At 45.2% G+C, this 16375-nt stretch overlaps 1 protein-coding gene across 1 annotated transcript in view; it reads right to left on the reverse strand.

The window, feature by feature from the left end:
- Positions 1-16375, reverse strand: part of LOC126095771 (synapsin) — an 859815-nt gene that overhangs the window by 793624 nt on the left and 49816 nt on the right. The window lies entirely within an intron of this gene.

Genomic DNA, 16375 nt, shown 5'->3' on the forward strand with positions numbered 1-16375 from the left:
AAGGTGTTTTAAAGGACAATATGAAAATATTTCAATTGACACTGGTAACTGGGAACCTACGGCAATTAATCGTTCAGTACAGCTTCATAATGTCTTGGAAGCACTTCAGCGCTTAGAGCAACTGAGGTTGAAAGCAGAAACTGACAACGTTAGGAAACAACGGGAGATACTGAAGATAAGGAACTGTATACATCTAGTCCCTACTAGAACAAATTTGTTACAAAAATGTGGGAAAATGTGAAACTTTTGGATTGTCCTTTACATTCACTACAGTCATAAGATAATCATTCTTATTCGCGAGTGATAGCACATCATGTTATTCATATAAACATGGTACTGAATTGTTCAACATGTTGCTTCGTTGATGTCCATATTATACGTGTATGGTAAAAATGCAATATGCCACTACCACCATTCTCGGAGGAGCTCCTAATGCTTGTGACACCCGACTTTCGGCAGCCAGCAGTTTTACAGGCCCGCTTGCGCTGACGGCCTCACACTCGAAGTTCGACATACAACGGACCACGCCCACCCCACCTCAGGCGCCAGCGTTCTGGATGTAGCACCACACGCCCCACTTGTGAAGGTACCGTCTCCTCTGCAGGCAACAGTTAATTTTTCTGGCGTATTCATCATGCCGCGAGGCTTGTTTTTATACCGGCACATATTTCTCGCAGTTTTTTTACGTGCTCTGGGAGCTGTCCAAGCGAATGGGGCGTTAATGAAGACATACTGGGCGGCGTTGTCTCTTTGGTGCAGTCATTTTCGCCGAGGTCAGCAGCAGGGAGAGTGGTGCATGGGCGCAGTACGCATGTGGAGCAGTTCTTTTCGTCTCTGAGTTGGAGCAAATTTCACAGTTCCCAAATTTAACAATAAGGTGTCTCTGATCGATAATCGTATGTTGCTGATACGCAAATGGTACAGTACTTGATAAAGGATAATACTTGAAGATTCGTCAACAAGTCAGCAGCGTTAATACACTGACGACTTTTAAAATTACAAAACTGGGAAAGTTAGAAAATAACGAAATTTCGCTTGTTTCTCCCCAAATTACAGATTGTATGAATCAGAGGTGATCGTCTTGTGTACAGAATGTACCATAAGATAAGTTGCGTGACACCTACGACGTTGGCAAACGCAGAACACTAAGGTGATAAAAGTCAACAGACATATGCACATATATAGATGGCGGTAGTATAGGGTACATAATGTATAAAAAGGCAATGCATTGGTGGAGCTGTAATTTTGTACTTAGATGATTCGTGTGAAAAGGTTTTCGTCGTACTTATCGCCCCACTATGGGAATTAACAGACCATGGACGCGAAATGGTAGTCGAAGCTTGACTCATGGTACATTACATTAGGGAATTTAATACTCCGAGACCCACAGAGTCAAGAGTGCGCCGAGAATGCCAATTTTCTAGCATTACCTCTCACCACGGACAACGCAGCAGCTGGTGGCCTTCGCTTAAAGACCGTAAGCAGCGGCGTTTGCGTAGAGTTGTCAGTGCTATGACCCAACAGTGGGTAAAATAACCGCAGAATCAATGTAGGACGCGCGACGAACGTGCTGTGAAATTTGGCGGTAATAGGCTGTGGCAGCAGACGACTGACATGAGTGCCTTTGCTACCAGCACACTGCATGCGACGCCTGCCCTGGTCTCGGGACCATATCCGTTGGACCCTAGACGACTGTGTGGCCTGGTCAGATGAGTCCCGACATCAATTGGTAAGAGTTGGTGGTGGGGTGTGAATATGGCTTAGACCCCACGAAACCATGGACCCAAGTTGTCAACAAGGAACTGTGCAAGTTGTTGGTGCCTCTATAATTGTGTGAGCTATGTTTACGTGGTACTGTCTGGGTCCTCTGGTCCAACTGAACAGACCATTGACTAGAAATGACTATGTCTGGCTACCGGGAGACCATTTGCAACTATTCAGAGACTTCATGTTCCCAAACAACGATGGAATTTATTATAGATGACAGTGTGCCATGCACCCGGGCCACAGTTGTTTGCGATTGGTTTGAAGAACATTCTGGACAATTCGAGCAAATGATGTGCCTAGCCAGATCGCCCAACATGAATTCAATCGAACATTCATGGAACATAATCGGCAGGTCAGTTTGTGCACAAATTCTTCACTGGCAACACTCTCACAATTATGTATGGCTGTGGAGGCAGCATTTGCAGGAAACTTCCAACGACTTGTTGAGTCCATATTACGTCGAGTTGCTGCAGTACTCCGGACGTAAGGATGTACGATACGGTATTACGAGATATTCCATGACTCTTACCATCTAGGTGTGTGGCAACATTCATTACCCGCAAAGCTTCCACGTCCGATTCCGCCCGCCGTGATGGCGTGCACAGAACTGGGACACGTCTGAAAAAGTACCGTGGTGCCACTATTTTCCAGTGTGGCCTCGCTGTCCTGTGCTCCAGATGTCCAATTCCAATACGTGCTTGTAGGTGTTTCTCCTCGTACACCACAATATCAAATACGTCTCACTTTACTGTAAATTACACTACTGGCCATTAAAATTGCTACATCACGAAGATAACGTGCTACAGACATGTAATTTAACCGACAGGAAAAAGACGCTGTGATAGGCAAATGATTAGCTTTTCAGAGCATTCACACAAGATTGGCGCCGGTGGCGACACCTACAACAAGCTGACATGAGGAAAGTTTCCAACCGATTTCTCATACACAAACAGCAGTTGACCGGCGTTGCCTGGTGAAATGTTGTTGTGATGCCTCGTGTAAGGAGGTGAAATGCGTACCATCACGTTTCCGACTTTGCTAAAGGTCGGATTGTAGCCTATCGCGATTGCGGTTTATCGTATCGCGACATTGCTGCCCCCATTGGTCGAGATCCAATGACTGTTAGCAGAATATGGAATCGGTGGGTTCAGGAGCGTAGTGCGGAACGCCGTGCTGGATCCCAACGGCCTCGTATCACTAGCAGTCGAGATGACAGGCATCTTATCCGCATGGCTATAACGGATCGTGCAGCCACGTCTCGATCCCTGTGTCAACAGATGGTGACGTTTGCAAGACAACAACCATCTGCACGAACAATTCGACTACGTTTGCAGTAGTATGGACTATCAGCTCGGAGACCATGGCTGCGGTTACCTTTGACGCTGCATCACAGACAGGAGCGCCTGCGATGGTGTACTCAGCGACGAACCTTGGTGCACGAATGGCAAAACGTCATTTTTTGGGATGAATCCAGGTTCTGTTTACAGCATCATGATGGTCGCATCCGTGTTTGGCGACATCGCGGTGAACGCACATTGGAAGCGCATATTAGTTGGAAGCGTGTATTTGTCATCGTCATAGTGGCGTATCACTCTGGCGTGATGGTATGGGGTGCCATTGGTTACACGTATCGGTCACCTCTTGTTCGCATTGACGGCACTTTGAACAGTGGACGTTACATTTCAGATGTGTTACGACCCGTGGCTCTACCCTTCATCCGATCCGGGCGAAACCCTACATTTCAGCAGGACAATGCACGACCGCCTGTTGCAGTTCGTGTACGCGCCTTTCTGGATACAGAAAATGGTCGACTGCTGCCCTGACCAGCGCATTTTCCAGATCTCTCACCAACTGAAAACGTCTGGCCATTGTTGGCCGAGCAACTGGCTCGTCACAATACGCCAGTCACTACTCTTGATGAACTGTGGCGTCGTGTTGAAGCTGCATGGGCAGCTGTACCTGTACACGCTATCCAAGCTCTGTTTGACTCAATGCCCAGGCGTATCAAAGCCGTTATTACGGCCAGAGGTGGTTGTTCTGGGTACTGATTTCTCAGGATGTATGCACCCAAATTGCTTGAAAATGTAATCACATGTCAGTTCTAGTATAATATATTTGTCCAATGAATACTCGTTTATCATCTGCATTTCTTCGTGGTTTAGCAATTTTAATGGCCAGTAGTGTATAATGAGTGAAGCGAAATCCCGCGACCAAATTTCAAAGGCTGTGCATGGTTTTCCACCGTTACCTCTGTTTGTATAAATCTTAAAATGGTGTGTAAAACTTAAGGAAGAAAGTGACTTTCGTATAATGTGCCACTGACAAGTAATGTAGCTCGATGAAACTTGGACGATACATAGCAAGAACGGCTACAGTATATTGCAAGAGGTACCTGAAAGAAAAATGCAATGAGATGAATAGAAATGAGAGTTTTACTCAGAGATACTAATTACACTGATTGACTGCGATTTATGGTGATACCTAGACCATGGTTCTAAGTTCTGGATGCGTGATCTCCATGAAAGGCAGTGCATGACCTGTAACGTACTACCATGCTGCCAACAAGGTTGGTAATGGGGAGGGGGGGTTGTTGAAGAGCGTTCCATACCTCCAACAGCACGGTTGACATCTGCCGGATGGTCGCTGGTGCGTGTGGACGCGCTGCATTACGTCTGCCCAACGCATTCCACACTGCTCGATGGCATTTAAGTCGGAGGAACAGGTAGACCAGTCCATTCGCCGAACATCCCCTCGTTGACAGAACTCCTCCACCTGCACTGTTTGATTCGGTCGCGCGTTGCCATCCACATAAATGATGGCAGGGCCGAATGCACCTCTGAAAAGCCGCACTTGGGAAGGGGGTAAAGTGCCAGTAACGTTGACCAATGAATGTCGGCGTAATTGTGGTTCTTCTCGTAGACGAAACCACGCTAATGCTTAGCACACTGGACTCGAAATCTGGAGGACGGCAGTTCGAACACGGCACAGCCACAAAGGCTAGGTTTTCCGTCTTTGCCCTAAATAGTGCAAGGGAAGCGCCACGATCCTTACACTGAAAATTGAAGGTCTGATTTCTTTGCTCAGGCTTACCTAATGCGAGGTTATGCTCCGTCTCTGATGACCTCGGTCTCAACGACATGTTAAACAGTGATGTTCTTGAAACTTTCTGGCAGATTAAAGCGGTGCCGAAGAGGGGCTTGAACTTAGGATCTTTGCCTTGCGCGGGAAAATGATTTACTGACTGAGCGATCCAAGCACGACACACGTCCTGCCCTCAAATGGCCCTGAGCACTGTGGGACTGATCATCTATGGTCATTAGTCCCCTAGAACGTAGAACTACTTAAACCTAACTAACCTAAGGACATCACACAACACCCAGTCATCACGAGGCAGAGAAAATCCCTGACCCCGCCGGGAATCGAACCCGGGAACCCGGGCGTGGGAAACGAGAACGCTACCGCACGACCACGAGCTGCTCCTGCTCTCACAGTTGTTTTTTTTTTTGTTTTTTTTTTTTTTTTTTTTGTTCATCAGTCTACTGACTGGTTTGATGCGGCCCGCCACGAATTCCTTTCCTGTGCTAACCTCTTCATCTCAGAGTAGCACTTGCAACCTACGTCCTCAATTATTTGCTTGACATACTCCAATCTCTGTCTTCCTCTACAGTTTTTGCCCTCTACAGCTCCCTCTAGTACCATGGAAGTCATTCCCTCATGCCTTAGCAGATGTCCTATCATCCTGTCCCTTCTCCTTATCAGTGTTTTCCAAATATTCCTTTCCTCTCCGATTCTGCGTAGAACCTCCTCATTCCTTACCTTATCAGTCCACCTAATTTTCAACATTCGTCTATAGCACCACATCTCGAATGCTTCGATTCTCTTCTGTTCCGGTTTTCCCACAGCCCATGTTTCACTACCATGCAATGCTGTACTCCAGACGTACATCCTCAGAAATTTCTTCCTCAAATTAAGGCCGGTATTTGATATTAGTAGACTTCTCTTGGCCAGAAATGCCTTTTTTGCCATAGCGAGTCTGCTTTTGATGTCCTCCTTGCTCTGTCCGTCATAGGTTCAACTGGCTCTGAGCACTACGGGACTTAATTCTGTGGTCATCAGTCCCCTAGAACTTAGAACTACTTAAACCTAACTAACCTAAGGACATCACACACATCCATGCCCGAGGCAGGATTCGAGCCTGCGACCGTAGCAGTCGCGCGGTTCCAGACTGCGCGCCTAGACCGTCATTGGTTATTTTACTGCTTAGATAGCAGAATTCCTTAACTTCATTGACTTCGTGACTATCAATCCTGATATTAAGTTTCTCGCTGTTCTCATTTCTACTACTTCTCATTACCTTCGTCTTTCTCCGATTTACGCTCAAACCATACTGTGTACTCATTAGACTGTTCATTCCGTTCAGCAGATCATTTAATTCTTCTTCACTTTCACTCAGGATAGCAATGTCATCAGCGAATCGTATCATTGATATCCTTTCACCTTGTATTTTAATTCCACTCCTGAACCTTTCTTTTATTTCCATCATTGCTTCCTCGATGTACAGATTGAAGAGTAGGGGCGAAAGGCTACAGCCTTGTCTTACACCCTTGTTAATACGAGCACTTCGTTCTTGATCGTCCACTCTTATTATTCCCTCTTGGTTGTCGTACATATTGTATATGACCCGTCTCTCCCTATAGCTTACCCCTACTTTTTTCAGAATCTCGAACAGCTTGCACCATTTTATATTGTCGAACGCTTTTTGCAGGTCGACAAAACCTATGAAAGTGTCTTGATTTTTCTTTAGCCTTGCTTCCATTATTAGCCGTAACGTCAGAATTGCCTCTCTCGTCCCTTTACATTTCCTAAAGCCAAACTGATCGTCACCTAGCGCATTCTCAATTTTCTTTTCCATTCTTCTGTATATTATTCTTGTAAGCAGCTTCGATGCATGAGCTGTTAAGCTGATTGTGCGATAATTCTCGCACTTGTCAGCTCTTGCCGTTTTCGGAATTGTGTGGATGATGCTTTTCCGAAAGTCAGATGGTATGTCGCCAGACTCATATATTCTACACACCAACGTGAATAGTCGTTTTGTCGCCACTTCCCCCAATGATTTTAGAAATTCTGATGGAATGTTATCTATCCCTTCTGCCTTATTTGACCGTAAGTCCTCCAAAGCTCTTTTAAATTCCGATTCTAATACTGGGTCCCCTATCTCTTCTAAATCGACTCCTGTTTCTTCTTCTATCACATCAGACAAATCTTCACCCTCATAGAGGCTTTCAATGTATTCTTTCCACCTATCAGCTCTCTCCTCTGCATTTAACAGTGGAATTCCCGTTGCACTCTTAATGTTACCACCATTGCTTTTAATGTCACCAAAGGTTGTTTTGACTTTCCTGTATGCTGAGTCTGTCCTTCCGACAATCATATCTTTTTCGATGTCTTCACATTTTTCCTGTAGCCATTTCGTCTTAGCTTCCCTGCACTTCCTATTTACTTCATTCCTCGGCGACTTGTATTTCTGTATTCCTGATATTCCCGGAACATGTTTGTACTTCCTCCTTTCATCAATCAACTGAAGTATTTCTTCTGTTACCCATGGTTTCTTCGCAGCTACCTTCTTTGTACCTATGTTTTCTTTCCCAACTTCTGTGATGGCCCTTTTTAAAGATGTCCATTCCTCTTCAACTGTACTGCCTACTGCGCTATTCATTATTGCTGTATCTATAGCGATAGAGAACTTCAAACGTATCTCGTCATTCCTTAGTACTTCCGTATCCGACTTCTTTGCGTATTGATTCTTCCTGACTAATGTCTTGAACTTCAGCCTACTCTTCATCACTACTATATTGTGATCTGAGTCTATATCTACTCCTGGGTACGCCTTACAATCCAGTATCTGATTTCGGAATCTCTGTCTGACCATGATGTAATCTAATTGAAATCTTCCCGTATCTCCCGGCCTTTTCCGAGTATACCTCCTCCTCTTGTGATTCTTGAAAAGGGTATTCGCTATTACTAGCTGAAACTTGTTACAGAACTCAATTAGTCTTTCTCCTCTTTCATTCCTTGTCCCAAGCCCATATTCTCCTGTAACCTTTTCTTCTACTCCTTCCCCTACAACTGCATTCCAGTCGCCCATGACTATTAGATTTCCGTCGCCCTTTACATACTGCATTACCCTTTCAATATCCTCATACACTTTCTCTATCTGTTCATCTTCAGCTTGCGACGTCGGCATGTATACCTGAACTATCGTTGTCGGTGTTGGTCTGCTGTCGATTCTGATTAGAACAACCCGGTCACTGAACTGTTCACAGTAACACACCCTCTGCCCTACCTTCCTATTCATAACGAATCCTACACCTGTTATACCATTTTCTGCTGCTGTTGATATTACCTGATACTCATCTGACCAGAAATCCTTGTCTTCCTTCCACTTCACTTCACTGACCCCTACTATATCTAGATTGAGCCTTTGCATTTCCCTTTTCAGATTTTCTAGTTTCCCTACCACGTTCAAGCTTCTGACATTCCACACCCCGACTCGTAGAACGTTATCCTTTCGTAGATTATTGAATCTTTTTCTCATGGTAATCTCCCTCTTGGCAGTCCCCTCCCGGAGATCCGAATGGGGGACTATTCCGGAATATTTTACCAATGGAGATATCATCATGACACTTCTTCAATTACAGGCCACATGTCCTGAGGATACACGTGTCTTTAATGCAGTGGTTTCCATTGCCTTCTGCATCCTCATGTCGTTGATCATAGTTGATTCTTCCGTCTTTAGGGGCAATTTCCATCCCTAGGACAAGAGAGTGCCCTGAACCTCTATCCGCTGCTCCGCCCTCTTTGACAAGGCCGTTGGAAAATGAGGCTGACTTCTTATGCCGGAAGTCTTCGGCCGCCAATGCTGATTATTTATCAAAATTTATGCAGTGGCGGGGATCGAACCCGAGACCGAAGACGTTTTGATTATGAATCAAAGACGCTACCCCTTTTTTTTTGTAATCTCATTTTATTCGTATTTGTTCGTTGAATCTGATCGGAGCGGATGTCCTAAGACACCCTTTTAAGTTCGTTGTTGATCTATTAACTCAGTTTTTTTATTACAGAGGGCAGCTAACCCTCTGTCCGAACACGGTGAGCTACCGTGCCGGATTGTACGGTTTCCAAAGTAGGAAATGAGTCGGCGGCAAAAGGAAAGGTATGAACGCGGTTAGCTAGGCATGTTTGGGCAGCTTAGTTGTTAAAGCACTTGCCTATGAAAACAAAAGTTTCCATGTTCCAGCCCTACTCTGGCACACAATTTTAACTTGTCTGTGGGAAGCTGGACGGACGTCTCGGCTGATTGCTGCCATGCTGGCTATAATGTATCGGTAGTAAGTCGCTGCTTTCGACGGTTGTCTGTGGAATATCCCCATATCAGGAGACCAGTTTCTGGACATTCGCTTCGTACAGACGCACGCCAAGATCGACGCATTGTGCAAGTAGTGGTGGCCGACCAAATATCATCCAGTGACTTCATACGGGTACATGTTTTGTCTGCTGTGTCATCAGGGACCATTTAGGAATCATCTGCTTACACTTGCGCCTCTGGCTAGGCTACCACTGACACCACCACACCGTCAAGCAAGGCTACTCTGGTGTCGTGAAAGAGTTGACTAGAGAGTGGAAGGTGCTCTGTTCTCTTCAGTGATCAGTGCAGGTTCTGTCTGTATATAAAATGTAGACCGTTCGCCAGGTGCAAGTCTTTCGATCTGACGCCACTTCGGTGACTTGCTCGTCGATGGGGATGAGATGATTATTAGGACAACACAACACCCAGTCCCTGAGCGGAGAAAATCTCTGGCCCAGCCGCGAATCAAACCTGGGCCCTTAGGATCGACATTCTGTCGCGCTGACCACTCAGCTACCGGGGGCGGACTGTCTGTGTCGGAGAGATGAACATACATGCGTACGGCATAGAGCTCGATAGCTACTTATTCATTAGTCCCTGAACGCCTCACTGCGGAAGTCATTGGTCTAATTGGAAGTGACTACCTACTTGGGGAGAAGAGGAGTTTGTGGCACAACTTGACAAGAAGAAGGGACCGGTTGGTAGGACATGTTCTGAAGCATCGAGGGATCACAAATTTAGCGTTGGAGGGCAGCGTGGAGGGTAAAAATCGTAGAGGGATACTAAGAGATGAATACACTAAGCACATTAAGAAGGATGTAGGTTGCAGTAAGTACTGGGAGATGAAGAAGCTTGCACAGAATAGAGTAGCATGGAGAGCTGCATCAAACCAGTCTCAGGACTGAAGACCACAACAACAACAACCTACTTTTACGCCTCACCGTCTCCACACACAACCTCAGCCCCATGTAACCCATCACAATCTGCATCGAAGACTTACCTAAGACTACTACTCTGCCAACTGGACTGCCTATTAGCAGTCTACAGAAACCCAGACTGGACGACACCCCCTGTCCTTTATCAATCTGAAGATATCCCTCCAGCCAAATCCATCTTGTAGCAGACCTTGCCACACGCTATATCCACCCATATTCCTACCAAGACCACATATCCTCACCACCCCACCCTCCATCTATATGTCCTACTACTACTCCAAGAATTCTGTCGTTTGTACTGCTCCTTGCAAACTTGTGACTGAGATAAACTCACAACCCACCGTAAAATGCAGATACTTAATAGGAATTGATTAAATGCACAGAAAAACGCTGGAATCGGAGCCAGACATGCACCAAACTCAACGCTACACTCCCCATTAAATTGCCGGCCGGAGTGGCCGAGCGGTTGTGGGCGCTACAGTCTGAAACCGCGCGAGCTATTTGAACCCATTAAATTCTCCGAGTACTGGAAAACATTCCATCGACTGACTGGCAAAAACCACATACCTCATTACCCCATTCTCCACGATAACCAACCTTCACCCCACAACCTGAGCAAAGCTGACTGTTTTGCATCCTATCTGTCTGACATCGTCTCCATTCCTGATGATTTGCATTTCGATTACTCACGTTTCCCACCATCTACGAATGTACAAATATCACTGTCCTTCCCCCTAGCTCCCAACTTCTAGTACTTAGACAACATACCACAAATACCACAAAGAGAATTAAGTGCACCAATTACAGCAAGTGACATAAAACTACTCCACAAAAAACTCAACGTCTCCTGTCAGTCATGACTCCATTACTTATTGGCACCTCAAAGAACGCCCCCTCTCCTTTCTCATCACTCTTGCATCCTCAAAACAGGTTACTACCCTCATCCAAGGAAATCATCCAAAATCGTACTATTCCTCAAACCCCAAAAACCTCCTACTGATACCACCCTTTACCACCTTACCTGCCTCACCTCAGTTTTTAGCAAGATCTTCGAATCCATTCTCTCTCGATGCATCCATCAACATCTGAAGCAACACCACCTTCTATGCTTTAACCAGTATGGCTTTAGTCCCAGTTTCTCCTCTGATGACTAGTTCCTGCACCTCACCCACCTTCCATCCCACCAACAAATCTGCTAATTTTGTCTCCTTTGACCTTGAAAAAGCCCACAACCATGTAGGGCATTCCAGTTTCCTTTTCAAAGTCTAGACATATGTACTTCCAATTAACTATGTCAGCCTTATTGCATCCTTCCTGTCTCATTGCACATCCTTTGTTGCTACTAACAATAAAAATTCCCATTCCTTTCATCCTACTGCAGGAATACCCCAAGGTTCTGTCCTCTCTCCCTTCCTTTATCTCCTCTACAATACTGATATGCCCAAAGGACTCTTACGTCCACCTCCTACAGTATGCTCATGACACCGCTTTCCTCGCCTTCTACCCTACACTCCAGAAATCCGAAGGGTCCCTCCAAATCCAACTCAATCAGTTTGCCATCTGGTCTAACCAACGGCTCTCCAAGATCAACCCCTCCAAAACACAGGCATTAATTATAGGACAAACCACCTGCACCTTCCTCCTCCAACTTGTAACTTACAGTTTGAAACAGTGATAGCCAGTTAAACAACACACAAAAATATCCTAGAGTGTCAACTGGCAGCTAACGTTGAAATTCACCTACTAACTAACCAACAGAAAGCCCACAACAGGCTAAAACTACTAACAAGCTGAACTTGGGGATTACATTTCTCCTCTTCTCCACACCTGCAATACCCTGATCTGACCAATCCTCTGCTATGTAAATGCTGCATGGATCTCCACCCTACCATAGTTTCATAAGTCTTCCAAATCATCGAATTCCATGCACTCTGTCTTACCTTCTGCATCCATTTACCGTCTCCCACTTAGATTATCTCCCATCGCATAAAATTCCCACCGCTCCTAAGCCACATCTATAACCTCCACATCTCCTATACTATCTGCAAACTAGATTTCTGTCACCTCTGTCTTCACTATGATCATCGACCCTAGTGTGCTGCCGTGCGTTCACAAACATATCACTCCATCCCTAAACCTACACACACTCCACATCCTATTCCAAAGGAACTTCAACCAACTCCGTCTCCAAGAGAATGAGATCGGCCCCCATCTTTATCCCTCCTACCAGCTTAAACTGTTCCCCGTCTATCCCACTTCACATCAGGGCTCCTCTTTCCTTTTCCATCTCCAACACCTCATTCTCTTTCCTCTTGTAATCACTGCACTACCCACGAAACAAAGCACTTCTCTCCCTCTGTCTTTCCCAATGAATGTATTACCCACTATCCATCTCAGCTCATATCTATCATCTCCATCGCTTCTCTTCCCAACAAGCCCCTATCTTCCCAATATAGCCCTCAACCCTGCGGAACATACTCTTTCCTCTGGAAATACTTCTACCCTACTGTAGGTCCTTCAGATTTTAAGTGAAAGTGATGTGCCTCAGTTTCTTTATCAGAAGACTTTCACCCTCCTGCAATGTGTCTCTAAAATGTGTGTATTTTCGTCTTTTTAACAGTCTATTTCTGATTTTTAATTTATAGTAGGAAACAGCCCCAAATGTTGTTTCTATTTCTCATGATAACTATTTTTTAATCTGCTTGGCTGAATAATGGAAAAATGTACTGCTGACAGCCCCCTTCCTCCCCCCCCCCCGCCCATATGGGACGAGGGGAAGAGGGGAATGAAATGGCAATACAGAAAAAAAATCGACCGTAACATGTCACAGACAAGTCAGAGATATTTTAATATGTAAATAATGTTTTCAGATACGTGATAACCACGTGTTCCTATGTCCTGCCCTGCGTGATATGTACGCTTTATTAATTTTCAGTTCATCATGCACTCGGGATGGGTTGTTAAGTCGAAATCGTGATTGTGTAAAATGAATGAACTATTAACAGTCAAATGGCGCATTTCTTTTTCAAAATGTTCTATGTGACTGTGGTCTCCACCAAGGAAAGATCATTGACTGTTTGGGCATCCTTTACTGAGACATGTGTGTTTGATATGGTCTGAATTTATCATATACTCCTTCAATGATGTCAACTGCCTTGCCGCAGTGGTAACACCGGTTCCCGTCAGATGACCGAAGTTAGGCGCTGTCGATCCAACATCTAGATAGGTGACCATCTGGTCTGTCTGTTGGCAAGCGGGATGAACTCAGCCCTTGTGAGGCAAACGGTGGAGCTACTTGATTGAGAAGTAGCGGCTCCGGGCCCGTGAACTGACATACGGCCGGCAGAGCGGTGTGCTGACCACACGCCTCTCCATATCCGCATCCAGTGACGCCTGTGGTCTGAGGATGACACGGCGGTCGGTCGGTGCCTTTGGGCCTACCAGGGCCTGTTCGGACGGAGTTAAGTTCGTTCAGTAATGAACTGCCTGTCACCTACCCTGTCAATAAAATGATCTTGAACTTGAGAGTGTTGCAGCTTTTCCAGCGATGTATATTCTTATCACGTTTCCTTCTGTAGATAAAGTTCAGTATGGACAGCGCAGACAAATACGAAAACAGAGCTGATCACCCAGGTAAGTGTTATATGTCTGAGGCGGGCGCAGCTCCTGCATATCTCTGTTTCTTATCTACCAGTGCCACGCTGGCAGCGCTCCCCGTGGCCTCGTTCGGCTCGCGCCTGATCCCAGCGCGGTTCCCTGTGTCGTCGGCAGGTCGCGCTGAGCGCCGCATCCGCCTGCAGTTTACGGCGCGGTCGCCTCGCTGACGCCCCCGCCAGTAACTCAGGAGGCGGCGACCCGCCGGCTGGGAGCCCCCTATTGTCTGCATTATGCATGCAGTGTCGCGCCGCCTGTCTGATGGCCTTCAGCCCACACACCAATCTGGGGTTTATGCGCTCCCTGCTGCTAGCCCATATTGTTCCTGTAATACGGGGGCATCCCTCCAGACGAGACAAAATGAACTGTAAATAAAAGCGTACTGTAAATAAAAACAACCTTGTTGTTACCGGAGGGTGATCAGCTTTGGGAATCTCTTTCAAAGGTGCACGGGCACACATATGGGTCTTTTAGGCCTTTGTATTTGTAGTCATTGGGTGTAGAGTGATTGCCGCGAATGTCTCGTCCAGCGCAAAGTTGCAATCGACTAGAAAGAACCGCAGGTCACTGCTGCGTTTAAGAAGCCTAAAGAAATGGACCCCGAAAAATGTGCTTAACATCGGTTTGCAGCAGAATTCTTGAACAAATCTCAATAGAAATATAATTCCTTGAGATGGAAAAATAATAATGCCGTGTTGCTAGGGCCTCCGGTCGGGTAGAGCGTGTCGATGGGGAGGAAATGATGATGATAAAGACGACAGAACACCCAGTCCCTGAGCGAAGAAAATCTCCAACCCAGTCGGGTATCGAATCCGGGCCGTTAGGTACGACAGTCCGCCGCGCTGACCACTCACCTACCAGGGGCATACACTCCTTGAGATGAAAAACTTCTGACCCAGTATCTGCACGGTTAAAGAAGACATCGCTCTTGCGGAACTCATATCGTACGATTTAGGGCGACAGGCAGATTACATATTCCTAGATTCGACACGGTGTTCCACTGCAGACTGTTAACAAAGGTACGAGCATAATGAATATGTTACCGGATATGTGACTAGCTAGGAGACTTCTTAAATAAAAGAACCCACAACGCTGTTCTCAACGGCGCGTGTTAATCAGAGAACAGCTGTAATGCCACAAGGACAGAAAACTTCAATTAACAAACTTTGTGGAAACTTAAAGTAGGGAAGTGAGTTATCTTGACAGTGACGACAACTATTGACGATAAAATCTACACTGGTAATATTTTGATTAACACCTATATCATTGAAATACTGAGAAGAGACAAAAGGAAAGGATTATCACAGATTCTTTATCAAACATCTTTAGAATTAATTCAAAATCATATGAGCGAAGATTGAATCCAAGAAAGTAATTCAGTCAAAGATAACATTTACCATGGAAGTGAGTTGTAGCCGCATCGAAAAGGAAATTCAATGCGACTACAACGCAACTCGGATAAGGAAATGTTCAGTTAGTTGCTCTTGAGTCACTCTAGAGTACTTTTGCGATAGTTATCTGGGCGCAAATGCTATTAAATTGTTTCAGTTTTGGAAGTTTGATAATTCGTGAGTTAGAGAGTGAAGTATTGCTCAGTCATTCGACTGATGAAAGTTAATCTTTACCGTTCTCAACAAGACGGTATAGTAAGACGAGTGTTAGACTTAAATTGAGTGATATTGGTTATCGGACTTAGCCTTCGTACTGATGAACAGTTACAAACCTTGAGAGAAATTGATCAACGACAGAAAAACAGTTCGAAGTATTGAGTACGACACAATAAAACTAAGGCACGAAGAAAGACAGTTAGTCAAAAGTTGTCGCCAGCGTCACGATTACTGAACTGAAGTTAATCTTGAATGACATATTGGTGTGCATGTGCTGTAGGGACAAACAATTAATTACAGAAAGAACAATAAAATCTGAGTCAAAAGGTAAATCTTACGTGTCGCCTAACTCATTAAACGGACAATACAATGTGTATTAATGCAAGTTGATTGACTCTTCAAACATTTTAAGTGACTAAGTGAGTACATGAATAATGGACAATGAAGAGTGATTAGTTTAAACCAGTATTGCGGCGTATTAAAAAAAAAAAATTTACTCCAACATAAGTTATCTCTGGAATTTCGTCGGACCGTTGTTAATAACTTTACGTAGCAACGGCATAGCAACGGAATAGTAGACAGCAAAAATTCACCCTCGCTATGTATGATGTGAAAAATGACCGTAATGATGAAATCAAGAATCAAAATTTTATTTCATCACGGAACTAACCGGGCATAAAAATAAGAATAAACGATTACAGTTTACCGGTTCGTACAAACCGAGAAGACTGTTGCGGACAGATAGCAGAACCACGCGAGGAGTTGTGTTCTTACGAGAGTTACATGTGCTGCTCCACGTCATACTGACAGGGACGAACATCGTTACGAGTCGCGTCTCCTCTCGGCGAGTGAAGAAGGAGGGGACGTCACAAAGAGTATCCTTAGGAATGTCCCAGGGAAGTGTGATAGGACAGCTGTTATTTTCTATAGATTTTCTATACACGTAAGTGATATGGCGAACAGTGTGAGCAGCAGTCTGCGACTGTTTGCTGATGATGCTGGGTTGT

This window comes from Schistocerca cancellata, chromosome 8 (assembly GCF_023864275.1).
Source record: "Schistocerca cancellata isolate TAMUIC-IGC-003103 chromosome 8, iqSchCanc2.1, whole genome shotgun sequence".
In the NCBI taxonomy this organism is placed as follows: domain Eukaryota; kingdom Metazoa; phylum Arthropoda; class Insecta; order Orthoptera; family Acrididae; genus Schistocerca; species Schistocerca cancellata.